Source organism: Bubalus kerabau, chromosome 2, assembly GCF_029407905.1.
Source record: "Bubalus kerabau isolate K-KA32 ecotype Philippines breed swamp buffalo chromosome 2, PCC_UOA_SB_1v2, whole genome shotgun sequence".
Lineage (NCBI taxonomy): Eukaryota > Metazoa > Chordata > Mammalia > Artiodactyla > Bovidae > Bubalus > Bubalus kerabau.
The window spans coordinates 109,870,328-109,889,248 of NC_073625.1; the positions used below are offsets into that span (position 1 = coordinate 109,870,328).

General features: G+C 37.7%; 1 long non-coding RNA gene across 3 annotated transcripts in view; it reads right to left on the reverse strand.

Moving 5' to 3' along the window:
* LOC129643557 (uncharacterized) overlaps window positions 1–18,921 on the reverse strand; it is a 192,871-nt gene that overhangs the window by 39,483 nt on the left and 134,467 nt on the right. For 2 of the 3 annotated variants that reach the window (XR_008710376.1, XR_008710380.1), the window contains one exon: window positions 3,404–3,843. The exons of the other annotated variant lie outside the window; for it this stretch is intronic. This is a non-coding gene — a long non-coding RNA (uncharacterized LOC129643557). Of the gene's footprint in view, window positions 1–3,403; window positions 3,844–18,921 lie in introns of those variants that run through there. 3 annotated transcript variants of the gene reach the window in all.

The window sequence follows — 18,921 nt, forward strand, 5'->3', positions numbered from 1 at the left end:
GTGAATACCAAATAACCAGCAGGCTGTCACAGAATGGCCTTATTAATGTGTTATGATACTTATTCTGTTAAACTCCTTACAATTTAGCTCTTGTTCAGATTTAATGCTCTCATTAAAAACAGCTTGAAGGGAAACAGTACAAAATTAAATTTAACAAAAGAATATGAGAGAATCTTCAAGGAAAAGAGTATTAGACTCACAAAACACAAAAGTAACAACAGAACTAAAAACAAGACTGTCAAAACAGATAATTCATTCATGCTCTTTAAAAAAAAATGGACTCTAATCTCAATGATGTGTAATAGAAAAAGCTCCTATTTGACAAGTGATTAAAAAGAGATTGAGGATTTGGTGAGGCCCTTACCACAACTCTGTGCCTAGTTTTGATATCCATCTTTGAAGAGAAAGGTAGAGAAACTGTGAAGGATCTACAAAGAATCATGTGAACAGGATTAAAGAGTCATAATAAAGACAAGCAACAAGCCACTTAGAGCCTTCATTTTCCACCTTCTGCTTCATAAAAAAGTATGACTAAAATGCTAAAAGGTCTGAATATCCCTTCCTTCTTCTGCCTATAACAATAAAATGTGCCAAGGGCTCCACTCCACAGCCTCTCTTGTAGCTATGTGCAATGCGTGACAATCAGGTTAAATTCCGGCTAATGGGATATAAATAGCTAATTTCAGCTAATGGCATGGCAGCTCCCATAAACCCTCCTAAAGAGAAAGCTATGTCTTCCTATTGCCTCACCATTATTCATTTTTTCATCTTAGAATGCAGCTATAACACTGGAGTTCAGGTGCCATGTTGGATCATGGAGTGACCTTGAAAATATAGGTCATGGTCAGTGAAGCTATAAGATATAAACAGCCTGGGTCTCTGTAGACTTTGTGGAACAGAGCCACCATAGCATGAATTGTCTCACTGTAAAACTTTAATGTGAGAGGGAAAATATCTATCTGGTTTAAGTGAATTTTATTTTAGACTCTAATAAGTCACAGAAATAAACGTGCCCCCACTTTTTGTTCCACTGACTAGTTAAAACACCAAGTCTCAGTGGGAGCTTTTAATAAACAAAGTCAAGCTACCTGGGCATAGCCAGAGTATGACTGAAAAGTTGAACTGCTCTCCCTAATCAAGGTTAGGAATTTGGGAATTTATAGGTGATATCCTCGGGGAAAATAGTGGACACATGAAGAGAGATGAAAGAAGCTCCTTTAATTGAAAACAAGGGTCCTAAAAGTTCTCTGAGATAGGTATTTCTACAACATTTAGTATAAAGCTGTTCTCCTCTGCTATCAATAATTGTCCTCTGCTTTCCCCAAACTTTCAGCACAAGTTGTCTGTGCTTAATAACTTTGTATGTGTGGTCTTTGGATAGATAAAATAGCAGTAAAGGTGGGGCTGAGTAGCTAAGGGTGATATTTTTAGGTTCTGAGAGCTAAGGGTACTACCAGCAAAACATTTCAAAGCATCTCTCAGTGTAGAATAAGTCAGAAGAGAATAAATGCCCCCTACCTAATGAATACACACACACACACACACACATACACACAGATTTCTGTCAAAGGCTTGATGAACCTCCACAGACCATGGAGATGGGGGCTCAATATTGAAAGAGAGAGGATACCAGAGCCTGGAAGACTTGGAAACATCCAGCCTGAAGACCTTTGAGCTACATAATATCGAATCATATGAAATGGCCTCTTCTTGGTCCACATAGTGACATACCTATTCTTCACAATAATACCTCAATGTCACCTTTTTAGAGAGACCTTCCATAATCCTCCAGGATGGGATTTGTCCACCCCTTCTCCATAGTAACAAGGTATCTGATACATTTCTCTTCTGTTGCACATTGCCCATGATGAGCTATTTGAGACCATATCTTATGTTTTGTCTTACCTCAAGTGCCCAGCACAGAGTTAAAACCCAAAAAAACCTTTAAAGAACTGAACTGAGTCATGAGTTTTATGATAAAACAACTGGCGTGGTAGGAACCTTAAAGGCAATCTTCATGAATCTTTATTTTGCAAATAAAGAAATTAAGGACTTGAGATCCTAACTGCATTTCCAAAAGTTACACAGCTAAGAACAGGCAGAAGGAGGACTAAGGCCCACGTCCTTAGATCCTGAATCACCCACCGTTGCCATCATGTTATGTTCACTAATGATAGGGCGGTGAAACACCTCAGGCAAACCTGGGGAAATAGATAATTAAGATCAATCCCAAATTGAGTGCTATTTTATATATGCCAGATGAAGCTGCTTCTATTTGCTTCAACTTTTGGAAAAGGAAAGCATGAGATGCATGCTTCCTGTTTCCAGAGTTCCTTGTAAGTAAGTGCTAAATATGAATAATGACGAAACAGATTCAGCAACATACAGAAGAGTACTAAATACATCAGCCCTCCTGGGGCTCAAAAGTTGCAGCAACAGGTACACTTTTCAAACTCAATGTTGTTATATGGGCCTGACAGAAACCAACACACACACACACACACACACACACACACACACAAAATAAGGGGAAATGGAAGAATTTGAATAAGAAATCAGGCAGGGTGGTACACCCATTCATGTTCTTTTCAGCCCCATGCACAGAATCCACTAGAGCAGTTCTCCCAGCTCTTCATATTCACCACAACACCTTATTTTATCTTCCTTATTTTTTTCTCCTTTCCTGAATCCACTCAATCATTTCATGCTTCCCAGTACTCTAGTGTGCTTCTCCAGTGCTTTACAATCTCCCACTTTTCAAAGATAAACACCTCACACCTGGGAAACAGATGCCTCTAATTAGCTTTAAACCTGAAGTTTATGCCTGCCTTTGATGTTTTCTAGGATGCATTTTGGTGAATAATAATGTTCTCAATTCAGAATGTTTCAACACTTAATCAAAAGTCAGTTTGTGTGTGTGTGTGTGTGTGCGCATGCACACATGCGTGCACTCAGTCATGTCAAACTCTTTGCAACTCCATGGACTGTAGTTCACCAGGCTTCTCTGTCCATGGCACTTTTCAGGCAAGAATGCTGGAGCAGGTTGCCATTTCCTCCTCCAGGGAGATCTTCCTGACCAAGGAATCGAACCCTAGTCTCCCATGTCTCCTGCATTGCAGGCAGATTCTTTACCTACTGAGCCATCAAGGAAGCTCTCATCAAAAATCAGTTTAGCAAAGATATTCTGGCAGTCACCCACCATCATACTCTAGACCTAAGCCTGTCTGTTAAGGGAAGTGAAAAAACTGGATTCGGAAATTATAAAGTTTCTTTTTCACAAACCACACTTTTCTGGGCTGATGTTATGGAGAATTGGGGACCCCGATTTTATAAAAACTGAATAGGAATCAAAGACAATAATAGAATAATAGTAGGGGATTTAAGTACTCCACTTTCAGCAATGGACAGATTATCCAGAGGAAAAAAATCAACAAGAAAACAACAGATTTGAACTTCGTTGTGGGCCCAAATGGATCAAACAAACATATGCAGAGCATCATACAATAACAGCAGAATATATATTCTTCTCACTTGCATATGAAACATTCTCCAAGATAAGTTATATGTTAGGCCACAAAACACATCCTAAAAAAATACCAAGCATCATTTCTGAGCACAATTATATGAAACTGGAAGTGTGTGCTAATCACTCAGTCATCTCTGACTCTTTGTGATCCCATAGTCTGCCAGGCTCCTCTGTCCATGGGATTCTCCAGGCAATACTGGAGTGGGTTGCCATTCCCTTCCGCAGGGGATCTTCCCAACTCAGGGATCAAAGCTGGGTCTCCTGTATTGCAGGCAGATTCTTTACCATCTGAGCCACCATCAACAAAGGGAGGAAGACTGGAAAATTATTAAAGATATGGATATTAAACAACATGCTACTGAACAGGTGATGACCCAAAGAAAAAAGAGAAAGGTAAATTTAAAATATCTTAAGACAATTAAAAATTAAAGTTCTGCATGAGTGCTTGCTAAGTCACTTCAGTTATATCCAACTCTTTGCAATCCTATGGACTGTAGCCCACCAGGCTCCTCTGTCTGTGGAATTCTCCAGGAAATAATACTGGAGTGGATTGCCATGATCTCCTCCAGGGGATCTCCCTGACCCAGGGATTGAACCCACGTCTCTTATATCTCCTTCATTGGCAGGTGGGGTCTTTGCCATTAGTGCCACCAGGCTTTACTCGTACCTGAGTCAGTAAAGAATCTGCCTGCAATGCAGGAGACCCAGGTTCGACTCCTGGGTTGGGAAGATCCCCTGGAGAAGGAAATGGCAACATACTCCAGTATTCTTGCCTGGACAATCCTGTGGACAGAGGAGCCTGGGAGGCTACAGTTCAGGTTGCAAGAGTCAGACATGACTTAGCAACTAAACCACCACCACCAAAGTTTTGAGACACAAATGAAGCTACTTAGCACAAATACATAAAAGTGGTTCTGCAAGGGAATGTTGTAGAGATAAATGAATACATTATGAAAGAAGAAAGTTCTCAAATAATCTAACTTTTCACTTTAGGAACTAGAAAAAGAACAAACTAAGCCCAAAGCTGTTTCAAGGAACAAAATAATGAAGAACAGAAATAAGTGAAATAAAGACTAGACAGACAATAGAAAAAAATGAACAAAGGAGTATTTTTTGAAGAGGCAAATTTTTAAAATAGTATTTTAGTTAGACTAAGAAAAGAGAGAGAACACTCAAATAAAATCAGAAATGAAAGAAAAAGCATTGGAGTCTACTCTGAACAACTATATGCCAATGAACTGAATATCCTAGAACAAATGGATAAATTCCTAGAAACATGCAACCTACCAGGACTAAATCATACAGAAATAAAAACCCAACAGACCAGTAATGAGTAAAAGTACGGAGTCAGTAATCAAAAACTTCCCAACGAAGAAAAGCCTAGGGTCCAATGGCTTCACTGGTGAATTCTACCAAATGTTAAAGAATTAACACCAATCTTCTCAAACTCTTCCAAAAAACTGAAGAGAAGAAAGCATCTCCAAACTCATTTTACAAGGTCAGCATTACTTTGATACCAAATTCACATAAGGACATAACAAGAAAAGAAAACTAAAGAACAATATCTTTTATGAATACTGAAGAAAAATCCTCAGGAAAATACTCGCAATCCACATTCAACAGCACATTAAAGGTTCATACACCTTGATCAATAGGGCTTATCCCTGGGATTCAAAAATTGTTCAACATCCACAAATCCATCAATGTGATACACCACATTAACAAAATGAAGGATAAAAATTACATGACCATCTCAATAGATGGTGGAAAAATATTTGACAAAACTCGATGCTATGCTTTCAAGATAAAAACTCTCAACAATCCATGAACATGGTATATTTCTCCATCTATTAGTGTCCTTTTTGATTTCTTTCACCAGTGTTTTATAGTTTTCTATATATAGGTCTTTAGTTTCTTTAGGTAGATATATTCCTAAGTATTTTATTCTTTCTGTTGCAATGGTGAATGGAATTGTTTCCTTAATTTCTCTTTCTGTTTTCTCATTATTAGTGCATAGGAATGCAAGGGATTTCTGTGTGTTGATTTTATATCCTGCAACTTTACTATAGTCATTGATTAGTTCTAGTAATTTTCTGGTGGAGTCTTTAGGGTTTTCTATATAGAGGATCATGCCATCTGCAAATAGTGAGAGTTTTACTTCTTCTTTTCCAATTTGGATTCCTTTTATTTCTTTTTCTGCTCTGATTGCTGTGGCCAAAACTTCCAAAACTATGTTGAATAGTAATGGTGAAAGTGGGCACCCTTGTCTTGTTCCTGACTTTAGAGGAAATGCTTTCAATTTTTCACCATTGAGGATAATGTTTGCTGTGGGTTTGTCATATATAGCTTTTATTATGTTGAGGTATGTTCCTTCTATTCCTGCTTTCTGGAGAGTTTTTATCATAAATGGATGTTGAATTTTGTCAAAGGCTTTCTCTGAATCTATTGAGATAATCATATGGTTTTTATTTTTCAATTTGTTAAAGTGGTGTATTACATTGATTGATTTGCAGATATTGAAGAATCCTTGCATCCCTGGGATAAAGCCCACTTGGTCATGGTGTATGATCTTTTTAATGTGTTGTTGGATTCTGATTGCTAGAATTTTGTTAAGGATTTTTGCATCTATGTTCATCTGTGATATTGGCCTGTAGTTTTCTTTTTTTGTGGGATCTTTATACCATGTTCATGGATTGGAAGAATCAATATAGTGAAAATGAGTATACTACCCAAAGCAATTTATAGATTCAATGCAATCCCTATCAAGCTACCAACAGTATTCTTCACAGAGCTAGAACAAATAATTTCACAATTTGTATGGAAATACAAAAAACCTCGAATAGCCAAAGCGATCTTGAGAAAGAAGAATGGAACTGGAGGAATCAACCTACCTGACTTCAGGCTCTACTACAAAGCCACAGTTATCAAGACAGTATGGTACTGGCACAAAGACAGGAATATAGATCAATGGAACAAAATAGAAAGCCCAGAGATAAATCCACGCACATATGGACACCTTATCTTTGACAAAGGAGGCAAGAATATACAATGGATTAAAGACAATCTCTTTAACAAGTGGTGCTGGGAAATCTGGTCAACCACTTGTAAAAGAATGAAACTAGAACACTTTCTAACACCATACACAAAAATAAACTCAAAATGGATTAAAGATCTCAACGTAAGACCAGAAACTATAAAACTCCTAGAGGAGAACATAGGCAAAACACTCTCTGACATACATCACAGCAGGATCCTCTATGACCCACCTCCCAGAATATTGGAAATAAAAACAAAAATAAATAATGGGACCTAATTAAACTTAAAAGCTTCTGCACATCAAAGGAAACTATTAGCAAGGTGAAAAGGCAGCCTTCAGAATGGGAGAAAATAATAGCAAATGAAGCAACTGACAAACAACTAATCTCAAAAATATACAAGCAACTCCTACAGCTCAACTCCAGAAAAATAAATGATCCAATCAAAAAATGGGCCAAAGAACTAAACAGACATTTCTCCTAAGAAGACATACAGATGGCTCACAAACACATGAAAAGATGCTCAACATCACTCATTATCAGAGAAATGCAAATCAAAACCACTATGAGGTACCATTTCACACCAGTCAGAATGGCTGCGATCCAAAAGTCTACAAGTAATAAATGCTGGAGAGGGTGTGGAGAAAAGGGAACCCTCTTACACTGTTGGTGGGAATGCAAACTAGTACAGCCACTATGGAGAACAGTGTGGAGATTCCTTAAAAAACTGGAAATAGAACTGCCTTATGATCCAGCAATCCCACTGCTGGGCATACACACTGAGGAAACCAGAAGGGAAAGAGACACGTGTACCCCAATGTTCATCGCAGCACTGTTTATAATAGCCAGGACATGGGAGCAACCTAGATGTCCATCAGCAGATGAATGGATAAGAAAGCGGTGGTACATATATACAATGGAGTATTACTCAGCCATTAAAAAGAATACATTTGAATCAGTTCTAATGAGGTGGATGAAACTGGAGACTATTATACAGAGAAAGCCAGAAAGAAAAACACCAATACAGTATACTAACACATATATATGGAATTTAGAAAGATGGTAGCAATAACCCTGTGTACAAGACAGCAAAAGAGACACTGATGTATAGAACAGTCTTATGGACTCTGTGGGAGAGGGAGAGGGTGGGAAGATTTGGGAGAATGGCATTGAAACATGTAAAATATCATGTATGAAACGAGTTGCCAGTCCAGGTTCAATACACAATACTGGATGCTTGGGGCTAGTGCACTGGGATGACCCAGAGGGATGGTATGGGGAGGGAGGAGGGAGGAGGGTTCAGGATGGGGAATACATGTATACCTGTTGCAGATTCATTTTGATATTTGGCAAAACTAATACAATTACGTAAAGTTTAAAAATAAAATTAAAAAAAATAAAATCACAGTAAGATACTAAAAAAAAAACTCTCAACAAATTACATATAGAAGCAATGTTCCTCAACACAATAAAGGCCATATATGACAAGTACACAGCTAATAACACACTTAATACTGAAAAGCTGAAAGATTTTCCTATAAGAACAAAAACAAAAGAAGCATACCTACTCTTGCCACCTCTATTTAACACAGTAATCTAAGTCCTATCCTGAGCAATAAGGCAAGAAAGAAAGGCAATGCTAAAGAATGTTCAAACTACCACACAATTGCACTCATCTCACACACTACTAAAGTAATGCTCAAAATTCTCCAAGCCAGACTTCAGAAATACATGACGTGAACTTACAGATGTTCAAGCTGGATTTAGAAAAGGCAGAGGAACCAGAGATCAAATTACCAACATTGTTGGATCATCGAGAAAGCAAGAGAGTTCCAGAAAAACATCTACTTCTACTTTATAGATTACACCAAAGCCTTTGACTGCACAGATCACAACAAACTGTGGAAAATTCTTAAATAGATGGGAATACCAGACCACCTGACCTGCCTCCTGAGAAATCTGTGTGCAGGTCACGAAGCAACAGTTGGAACTGGACACGGAATAACAGACTGGAACAACAGGTTCCAAATTGGGAAAGGAGTACGTCAAGGCTGTATATTGTCACCCTGCTTATTTAACTTATATGCACAGTACATCATGAGAAATGCTGGGCTGGATGAAACACAAGTTGGAATTAAAATTGCCAGGAGAAATATCAATAACCTCAGATATGCAGATGACACAACCCTTATGGCAGAAAGCGAAGAACTAAAGAACCTCTTGATGAAAGTGAAAAGAGGAGAGTGAAAAAGTTGGCTTAAAGCTCAACATTCAAAAAACTAAGATCATGGCATCTGGTCCCATCAGTTCATGGCAAATAGAAGGGGAAAAAAATGGAAACAGTGACAGACTTTATTTTGGGGGGCTCCAAAATCACTGCAGATAGTGACTGCAGCCATGAAATTAAAAGACGCCTGCTCCTTGGAAGAAAAGCTATGACCAACCTAGACAGCATATTAAAAAGCAGAGACATTACTTTGCCGACAAAGGTCCATCTAGTCAAGGCTATGGTTTTTCCAGTAGTCATGTACAGATGTGAGAGTTGGACTATAAAGAAAGATGAGTGTTGAAGAATTGATGCTTTTGAACTGTGGCATTGGAGAAGACTCTTGAGAGTCCATTGAACGGCAAGGAGATCCAACCAGTTGATCCTAAAGGAAATCAGTCCTGAATATTCATTGGAAGGACTGATGCTGAAGCTAAACTCCAACACTTTGGACACCTGATACAAAGAACTGACTCACTGGAAAAGACCTTGATGCTGAGAAAGATTGAAGATGGGAGGAGAAGGGGATGACAGAGGGTGAGATGGTTGGATGGCATTACCAACTCCATGGAGATGAGTTTGAGAGGCTCCAGGAGTTAGTGATAGACAGCGAAGCTTGGCATGCTGCAGCCCATAGGGTCACAAAGAGTCAGACACAACTGAGCAACTGAACTGAACTGAACTGAACTCTTACCACCACTATTTAACACAGTAATCGAAGTCCTATCCCGAGCAATAAAGCAAGAAAACAAATAAAATGCATTCAGACTGGGAAGTAAGAAGTAAAAATGTCTGTAGGTGACATGACATCATATACATACATAAAACCCTAAATGAAGTCACTCAGTCATGTCCGACTCTTTGCGACCCCATAGACGGTAGCCTACCAGGCTCCTCCGTCCATGGGATTTTCCAGGCAAGAGTACTGGAGTGGGTTGCCATTTCCTTCTCCAGAGAATTTTCCCAACCCAGGGATCAAACCCAAGTCTCCCACACTGTAAGCAGACGCTTTACCGTCTGAACCACCAGGGAAGCAGATAGTACTAAAAAATACTGTGGAACTAATAATCTCAGTAAAGTTGCAGGATACAAGATCAGCATCAAAAAAGCAGTTGTCTTAACCACCTTATTATTTCACAACATGGAAGTTGTTTGCCAGTATGAAATTGGCATACTGTTATTTATGAACCCAAAAAAGGGAAAAAAGAAAGCTTCAGACATTCATTTCTGAGAGATAAAGTTCTGAGTATACTGAAGTACCCAAATGAATGTATAAGTGGCTCATAAAAAATTGAACAAACCAGCAAGCTAGCTCAATTATATTAAAAAAAAAAAAAGATTCCTCAAGACCCCATATTATATCATTTGTAGTAAAAAAGCATGTGAAGTTAAATATAAATTTAACTTCCTTACCACTGTTTACAGGTTTCCAAAAAGATCTCATAAGGTGATATTTTCTATGTTTAATTTGAGCCCAAACGGGAAACATTTATGGAGAATTAAAGAAAAAGCTCAACAAAAAATCATGTTTTATGAAGGGTGAAAAGTGATTTTAATTTTATCATAAGGAAAATTTTTTGAGAATGTATAGTTAATTTAATATATTCATGCTAAAATCCCTACATGAATTTTTTACACACTAAGAAAAGTTATCAAAAAGTTTGAGGAAATTTATTTAACTCTTAGATAAAAATCCATGTTGGTGTATTCTCAAAATAAGAATACCAACTACATTCGGTGTTGCTAAGTAAAATAGGCGCTAAACTACAATCAGTGGGTAGGGGCTGTAACCAACAAACTTTTGGTGACACTTCAGTTAAATATATTATTAAGTTTATTTCCACACTGAGTAATTTCTATTTTGGGTAAAAAATATTTTCTTGGTAAAACTCTTAAGTCATTTTGTAGTTTTAAAATTCTTTCATTCTTATACTTTGAATGGACCGAACAAAATGCAGCCAAGTTCATGTTATTGATTAAACGCAGGTAGTTGATCTGTGTGTTTCCTCAATGGCAGTGTTTTCTGACTGTATCCTTTATATGTTAATGTTACCCTCTCCATCTCATTTTTCTTAATGTTAGAACTGAAATTTAGGGCTACAATTATACTTCCTCAATTATTTTTAAAAATAACATCTTTTAAGTTAATTTTTATTGAAATATTGTTGCTTCACAATGTTGTGTTAGTTTCTGCTATACTGCAAATAAATTACATTATTTTTAAAAGGAAAAAAAATAATACCAACTACATTTGGAACTGACAAATTCTCAAGAGCTTATAGATGCACAAAAGTTTTTTACCAAAGAATAAAAAGTATTTTGGACTAAAAAAAAAAAAGAAAAGAAAAGCAATTGTCTTTCTGCTGCTGCTGCTAAGTCAGTTCAGTCGTGTCCGACTCTGTGTGATCCCACAGACAGCAGCCCACCAGGCTCCCCCGTCCCTGGGATTCTCCAGGCAAAAATTCTGGATTTCCTTCTCCAATGCATAAAAGTGAAAAGTGAAAGTGAAGTCGCTCAGTCGTGTCCGACCCTCAGCAACCCCATGGACTCTATGTAGCCTTCCAGGCTCCTCCATCCATGGGATTTTCCAGGCAGGAGTACTGGAGTGGGGTGCCACTGCCTTCTCCAGTTGTCTTTCTAAATCCTAACAAAGAACTATTCAAAAAATAAGGAAACAATTCCCCAAATTAATGTACATATGTGTATAACTGAGTCATTTTGTGTACAGAAGAGATTGGCACATATTCTTCAACCATATTTCAATTAAATGAAATTGGTTCTTCAACCATATTTCAATTAAAAAAAAAAGAACATAATACTTAAGAAAAATTTAACCAAAGAGGTAAAAGAGCTATATACTAAAAACTATAAGACAATGAGGAAAGAAACTGAAGATAACACAGATAAATGAAAAGATATTCCATGTTTATGGATTAGAATAATTAACATTGTTAAAATGTTCATATTACCCAAAACAATCTACAGGTTCATTGCAATCTATATCAAAATTCCAATTGCATTTTTCACAGATTTTTTTAGAAAGTAATCATAAAATACATATTGAAGCACAAAAATGATGGTTAGCTAAAGCCAATCTTGTGAGACAAGCAAAGTTGGAGCCATCATACTTCCTGATTTTAAATAGTATTACAAAGTTATAGTAATCAAATCAGTAATGTACAATTATATATTTTAAAAAAAAACAATGCACGATACTGGATGCTTGGGGCTGGTGCACTGGGACGACCCAGAGGGATGGAATGGGGAGGGAGGAGGGAGGAGGGTTCAGGATGGGGAACACATGTATACCTGTGGCAGATTCATTTTGATATTTGGCAAAACTAATACAATTATGTAAAGTTTAAAAATAAAATTTAAAAAAAAAAAAAAAAAACAGACACAGACCAGTGGAACAGACTAGAGCTTAGAAATAAACTAACACATACAAAGTCAAATAAAGTCAACAGAATAGAGCCTAGAAATAAACCAACACATATAAAGTCATATAAAGTTAACTAATCTTACCAGTGGCACTAGTGGTAAAGAGCCTGCCTACCAATTCAGGAGATAATGTAAGAGAGGCGGGTTCCATCCCTGGGTCGAGAAGATCCCCTGGAGGAGGGCAGTGGAACCCACTTCAGTATTCTTGCCTGGAGAATCCCATAGACAGAGGAGCCTGATGGGTTACAGTCCATAGGGTTGCAAAGAGTCAGACACGAGCAAAGCGACTTAGCACACATGCAGTCTTCAGCAAAGGCACCAAAACGCACAATGGGGAAAGGATAGTCTCTTCAACAAATGGTGTTAGGAAAATTGTATAGCCGTTTGTGAAATAATGAAACTAGACCATATACTACACCATATACAAAAATCAACTCAAAATGGATTAAAGACAAACTTAGGACTTTGTTTATCCTAAACGACTTTGTTTATCATAAAACTTTTAGAAGAAAACACAAGGGGAAAACTCCTTGACATTGATCTTGTCAATAATATTTTGGATTAAAAGTACAGGCAACAACCGCAAAAATAACCAAGTGGGTCTGTATTAAGTTAAAAGGTTTCTGCATGTCAAAGGAAACAATCAGCAAAATGAAAAGGCAACCTAAAAAACAGAAGAAAATATCTGCAGGTCATATATCACATAGGGGGTTAATATTCAAAACATACGAGAAACTCATACAATTCAATACTGGAAAAAAAGAATCAAATTAAAAAATGGGTAAAGGATCTGAATAGACATTTTTTTCAAAGAAGTTAAATAAACAGCCAACAGATATATGAAAAGATGATTGACATCAATAATCATTGAGAAAACACAAATCAAAATCTTAGTGAGATATCACCTCACACCTTTTAGGATGGCTACTATCAAAAAGTAAAAAGATTATAAGTTTTGACAAAGACATAGAAAAAAAGAGAAATCATTTGTCCTGTTGGTAGGAATGTAAATTAGTAGAGGCATATGGAAAACAATATGGAGGCTCCTTAAAAATTTAAAAATAGAACTACCATATGTTCCAGCAGTTCCACTTCTGGGAATATATCTGAAGGAAAAAATACAAAACAAAACACTATCTTGAAGAGAGATCTGCACTGTCATGTTCATTGCAGGATTATTCACAGTACCCAAGATACAGAAGCAAATTAAATTCCTATCATCGGTGGATGAGAGGATAGAGAATGGAAATATATATATATATGTATATATATATGTATATATATATGTATATATATATCACATTTTCTTTATGTACATACATACCTTTACACATGTACACACCATGCATCTATATATATATATAATTTTTATTTGTCAATCATACCCCAGTAAAGCTGTGGAGGGTGGGGTAATTGAGGATAGAAAAATCTGAGAAACAGTAGCAGCTCTATTTGCTAAGTGACCATGTTTCTCCTTTAAGTTTTGAATTCATCTGAGAAGTATTTCTATTGGACATACTATTTAGAGCTCTAAAAGTTTAAGCAGAGAGAGAAAGTTCATACAGATGGCACAAGGTACCCATGACTCTGATCATTGAAGAAATTCTTCTCTAGGTTAAACTCAGCCTAGAAAAATTTCAGTCAAAAAAAGAAAGGAAAACAAGAATAATTCCCTACTTCAATATTATGGCTCTATATGGCAAAATACAGAAAGTCTTCAGATAAAGAAGAAAACTGCAATACCACACAGATAAAGAAGAAAGACATCTAGAGAAACAATTACATTTCTACTTTCTACAATCTTTTATGTAGTCTTTGGAGGCCAAAAGAAAAGTGGTGCAGAGTAATATTACACAAATAAAAACAGAGCTGCTGCTGCTGCTAAGTTGCTTCAGTCGTGTCCGACTCTGTGCGACCCCATAGACGGCAGCCTACCAGGCTCCCCAGTCCCTGGGATTCTCCAGGCAAAAACACTGGAGTGGGTTGCCATTTCCTTCTCCAATGCATGAAAGTGAAAAGTGAAAGTGAAGTCGCTGAGTCTTGTCCAACTCCTAGCGACCCCATGGACTGCAGCCCACCAGGCTCCTCCGTTCTAACTAGGGCTATAGGAAGAACTGTAAAACAGTCTACTCGAAATGTGAACTTGGATCTATAACAATGAAAATGTTAGTATTCTATGCAACTAGTATTAAGTATTTAAATGACTACTCAAGTGGTCAGGCTACTACTGAACACAAACAGCAGAGGCTATAGAATAAGGGGATTAAAAATGAAACAACCCAAAATACTTTAAGCCATGACAGAAATAATTCTTGGCATATGTGTTAAGGGGTCCCCCATTTCCTTGGTGCAGAAGTTTAGGAAAATTTATATTGTCCTATGACATGTACCTGTAATTATACTTTGTTTCATGTGTGTATTTAGTCAAGATAGGTTGTTATGCTATGATAACCAATTATCCCAAAATCTCTCAACAAGGATTGATTTCTTATTCATACCATCTATCACAGAACAGCTACTGCTCCCAATCTAAGGCTGATCAGAGTACCTCCATAGGGAACATTGCTGATGGTCATGTCAGTCAGGAAAACAATGTGGCAAGCCTCCTTCCACCTCATGAAGTTTCTGCCCAGAAGTGACATGCATCACTGTGATGGCCCAGGAGAGTCAAATGGCCCTGCCTGAGTTCAACAGGGTAAGAATATATAACCCTCCTCAAGCAGGCTCCCTGATCATGAGCCACACAATCTCTCATAGTATGCTCAAGATAACTGTTTATAGTAAATTGTATAATTCTGACTCTATAGTGCCCAAGTTTTTCTGCAATAAAATTATCTTTAATAAATCTCAAAAAGCTCCAGACATTATTATAAATAGCTGTCTAAATTGTGTAGATCCTACTGGTAGTTACCATCAATATTACAGTTTCCCATATTTAAGAATGTCTTAAAATTTAACTCTGGGTATAGTTATGATTTTTAAGCCTTCAGGTTGTCTGCTAAGGTCCTTAAAGAGGAGAAGCAATAACCTTATTGGACTTTTTCTTATATGTATGTTCCCAAAATTAACACCATATTTAAGTAAGAGTTTGAATGTGGTTGGGTTGCAAATTTACATGTATGAATTTTACATATTTTTCATTTCATACCAAAAAGCCATATCTTCAAGCACTACTCTACAACAAAAAATTTGTTTATAAGGACAAAGTCTCCTTAACCCTAGTAATTAATTTTAGAATAGAAAGCATATATTTGATGGCAGAAACATCAGAAGTTTGCTAATTATTTTTCCATGATATGGGCTTTAATATGCTTGGTAAAGATAATGAAATATATGTCACTTAAATAGTTATTAATCTAACTGAAAACACTCATGTATATGAATCCCATCTTTCTACTATAAAGGATCTGGTGTACTGTGGATCTGTTTACCTATCACTGAGAGGAGACAAGAGCACTCAAACAAGGATTCTTGGTAATGACTTCAAGTTAAACTTCTGAAAAGCTACATTTATTGTGTCATTTCAGCATGACACTGTCCTGGAGGCAAAGAAAGAATGAAAAGTTCTCTTACTCTCCCTTTCACTTTTTTTTTAAATTTTATTTTATTTTTAAACTTTACATAACTGTATTAGTTCACTTTTGTAGTGCTTCGCTATAAACTCCTTAACTTTTCTATTACTCAGTGAAGTCCCTTCTCCTCAGTGAATTATTTAATAATAAATGTTCCTTTTGAAAACAAAGACACCTAAGAGCTCCAGAACTGAGACTTCCTTTCAATCCGAGAACCGTAGGAATCAGTCTGGAACAACTCACAATTTTGATAAATTCTAAGCTGAAGTGTACCTGAGGAACTATGGACAGAGGTTCATAACATTGTACAGGAGACAGTGATAAAGACCATCCCCAGAAAAAGAAATGCAAAAAGGCAAAATGGTTGTCTGAGGAGGTCTTACAAACAGCTGAGAAAAGAAGAGAAGCTAAAGGCAAAGGAGAAAAGCAAAGATATGCCGAGTTCCAAAGAATAGCAAGGAGAGATAAGAAAGCCTTCTTCAGTGATCAATGCAAAGAAATAGAGGAAAACAATAGAATGGGAAAGACTAGAGATCTCTTCAAGGAAGTTAGAGGTACCAAGGGAACATTTCATGCAAAGATGGGCACAATAAAGGACAGAAATGATATGGACCTAACAGAAGCAGAAGATATTAAGAAGAGGTGGCAAGAATACACAGAAGAATTATACAAAAAAGCTCTTCATGACCCAAATAACCATGATGGTGTGACCACTCACCTAGAGCCAGACATCCTAGAATGCAAAGTCAAGAGGGCCTTAGGAAGCATCACTATGAACAAAGCTAGGGGAGGTGATGGAATTCCAGTTGAGCTATTTCAAATCCTAAAAGATGATGCTGTTAAAGTGTTGCACTCTATATGCCAGCAAATTTGAAAAGTTCAGTAGTGGCCTCAGGACTGGAGAAGGTCAGTTTTCATTCCAATCCCAAAGAAACACAATGCCAAAGAATGTTGAAACTACCATACAATTGCACTCATCTCACACGCTAGCAAAGTAATGCTCAAAATTTTCCAAGCCAGGCTTCGACAGTACATGGACCATGAACTTCCAGTTGTTCAAGCTGGATTTAGAAAAGGCAGAAGAACAAGAGATCAAATTGCCAACAATCACAGGATCATTGAAAAAGCAAGAGAGTTCCAGAAAAACATCTACTTATGCTTTCTAGATTACACCAAAGCCTTTGACTGTGTGGATCACAACAAACTGCGAAAAATTCTTAAATAGTTGGGAATACCAGACCACCTGACCTGCCTTCTGAGAAATCTGTATGCAGGTCACAAAGCAACAGTTAGAAACCGACATGGAATAACAGACGAGAACAACAGGTTCCAGACTGGGAAAGGAGTACATCAAGGCTGTATATTATCACCCTGCTTATTTAATTTCTGTGCAGAGTACATCATGAGAAATGCTGGGCTGGATGAAGCACAAACCGGAATCAAGATTGCCAGGAGAAATATCAATAACCTCAGATATGCAGATGATACCACCCTTATGGCAGAAAGCAAAGAAGAACTAAAGAGCCTCTTGATGAAAGTGAAAGAGGAGAGTGAAAAACCTGATTTAAAACTCAATATTCAAAAAATTAAGATCATGGCATCCAGCCCCATCACTTTATAGCAAATAGATGGGGAAACAATGGAAACAGAGAGAGACTTTATTTTCAGGGCTCCAAAATCACTGCAGATGGTGACTACAGCCATGAAATTAAAAGACGCCTGCTCCTTGGAAGAAAAGCTATGACCAACCTAGGCAGCATATTAAAAGGCAGAGACATTACTTTGCCAACAAAGGTCCGTCTGGTCAACCTATGGTTTTTCCAGTAATCATGTATGGTTGTGAGGGTCAGAAAAACTGATAAGGAAAGCTTCATGCCAAAAAACTGATGCTTTTAAGTGTGGTGTTGGAGAAGACTCTTGAGAGTCACTGCAAGGAGATCCAACAAGTCCATCCTAAATGAAATCAGTCCTGAATATTAATTGGAAGAGCTGATGTTGAAGCTGAAGCTCCAATACAATGGCCACTTGATGCAAAGAACTGACTCATTGGAAAAGACCTTGATGCTGGGAAAGGCTGAAGGCAGGAGGAGAAGGGGACGACAGAGGATGAGATGGTTTGATGACATTACCAACTCAATGGACATGAGTTTGAGCAAGCTCCAGGAGTTGGTGATGGACAGGGAAGCCTAGTGTACTGCAGTCCATGGGGTCACAAAGAGTCGGACAGGACTGAGCAACTGAACTGAACTGAAGCTGCAGTAATAGATCATATTCTCCTCTCATGGGTGTTGACTAAGTTTCCCAGGAGGCTCAGTGATAAAGAATCTGTCTGCCAAAGAAGGAGATGCAGAAAAATCAGGTTCGATCCCTGGGTCAGGTAGATCCCCTGGAGAAGAAAATGGCAACACACTCCATAATCCCATGGACAGAGGAGCCTCATGGGCTGTGGTCCTTGGGGTCCAAACAGGCAGACAGAACTGAGCATGGAGGCACGCTTTCAAGCAGAGCGTAGGTTAGAAAGTTGGCCAATTAACCCACTGATTAAAGGAAGAGAGAAGCTGGTATGGGTGACCTGAGAATCCTCAGAGTAGCAATGTCAAACTCAAGTCATGAACTAGAAGGAAGAGGTGACAGGATGGTTCTTAGCACCTCTTCCTCTTTCTTGATCACTTGGTTAATACCAATTCCACTTATTCTCTGCTTCCAGAACCACCACTGCCCTTGACCTTTGGCCCTGATCTTGGCCTGAAGCACTTCAGTCATCTGATCATTTGTTTCAGGCCTTGTCTTCAGCATTCCCAAAAGCCCCCATTAGTGAAGTTACCCTTTTGAATGAGAATAAACAAATAAGCCTATGAATGGATTGAAAAAGTCTACTTGCTAAATGTCTGTTGAAGATAAGATATAAGTTTGGCAGGGGCCAGAGTTACATTTTAGATCGTTTGGAAGATGTACAAAAGTGGCATAATCACCCCCTCAATCCCCCAATTTAAATTGCTTTCTGATAGGTACTGAGAGCTGCAATTTGACTTGCTTAAATCCTTCTCACATGTAAAAGCTTAACTCAGATGACAGTCCCAT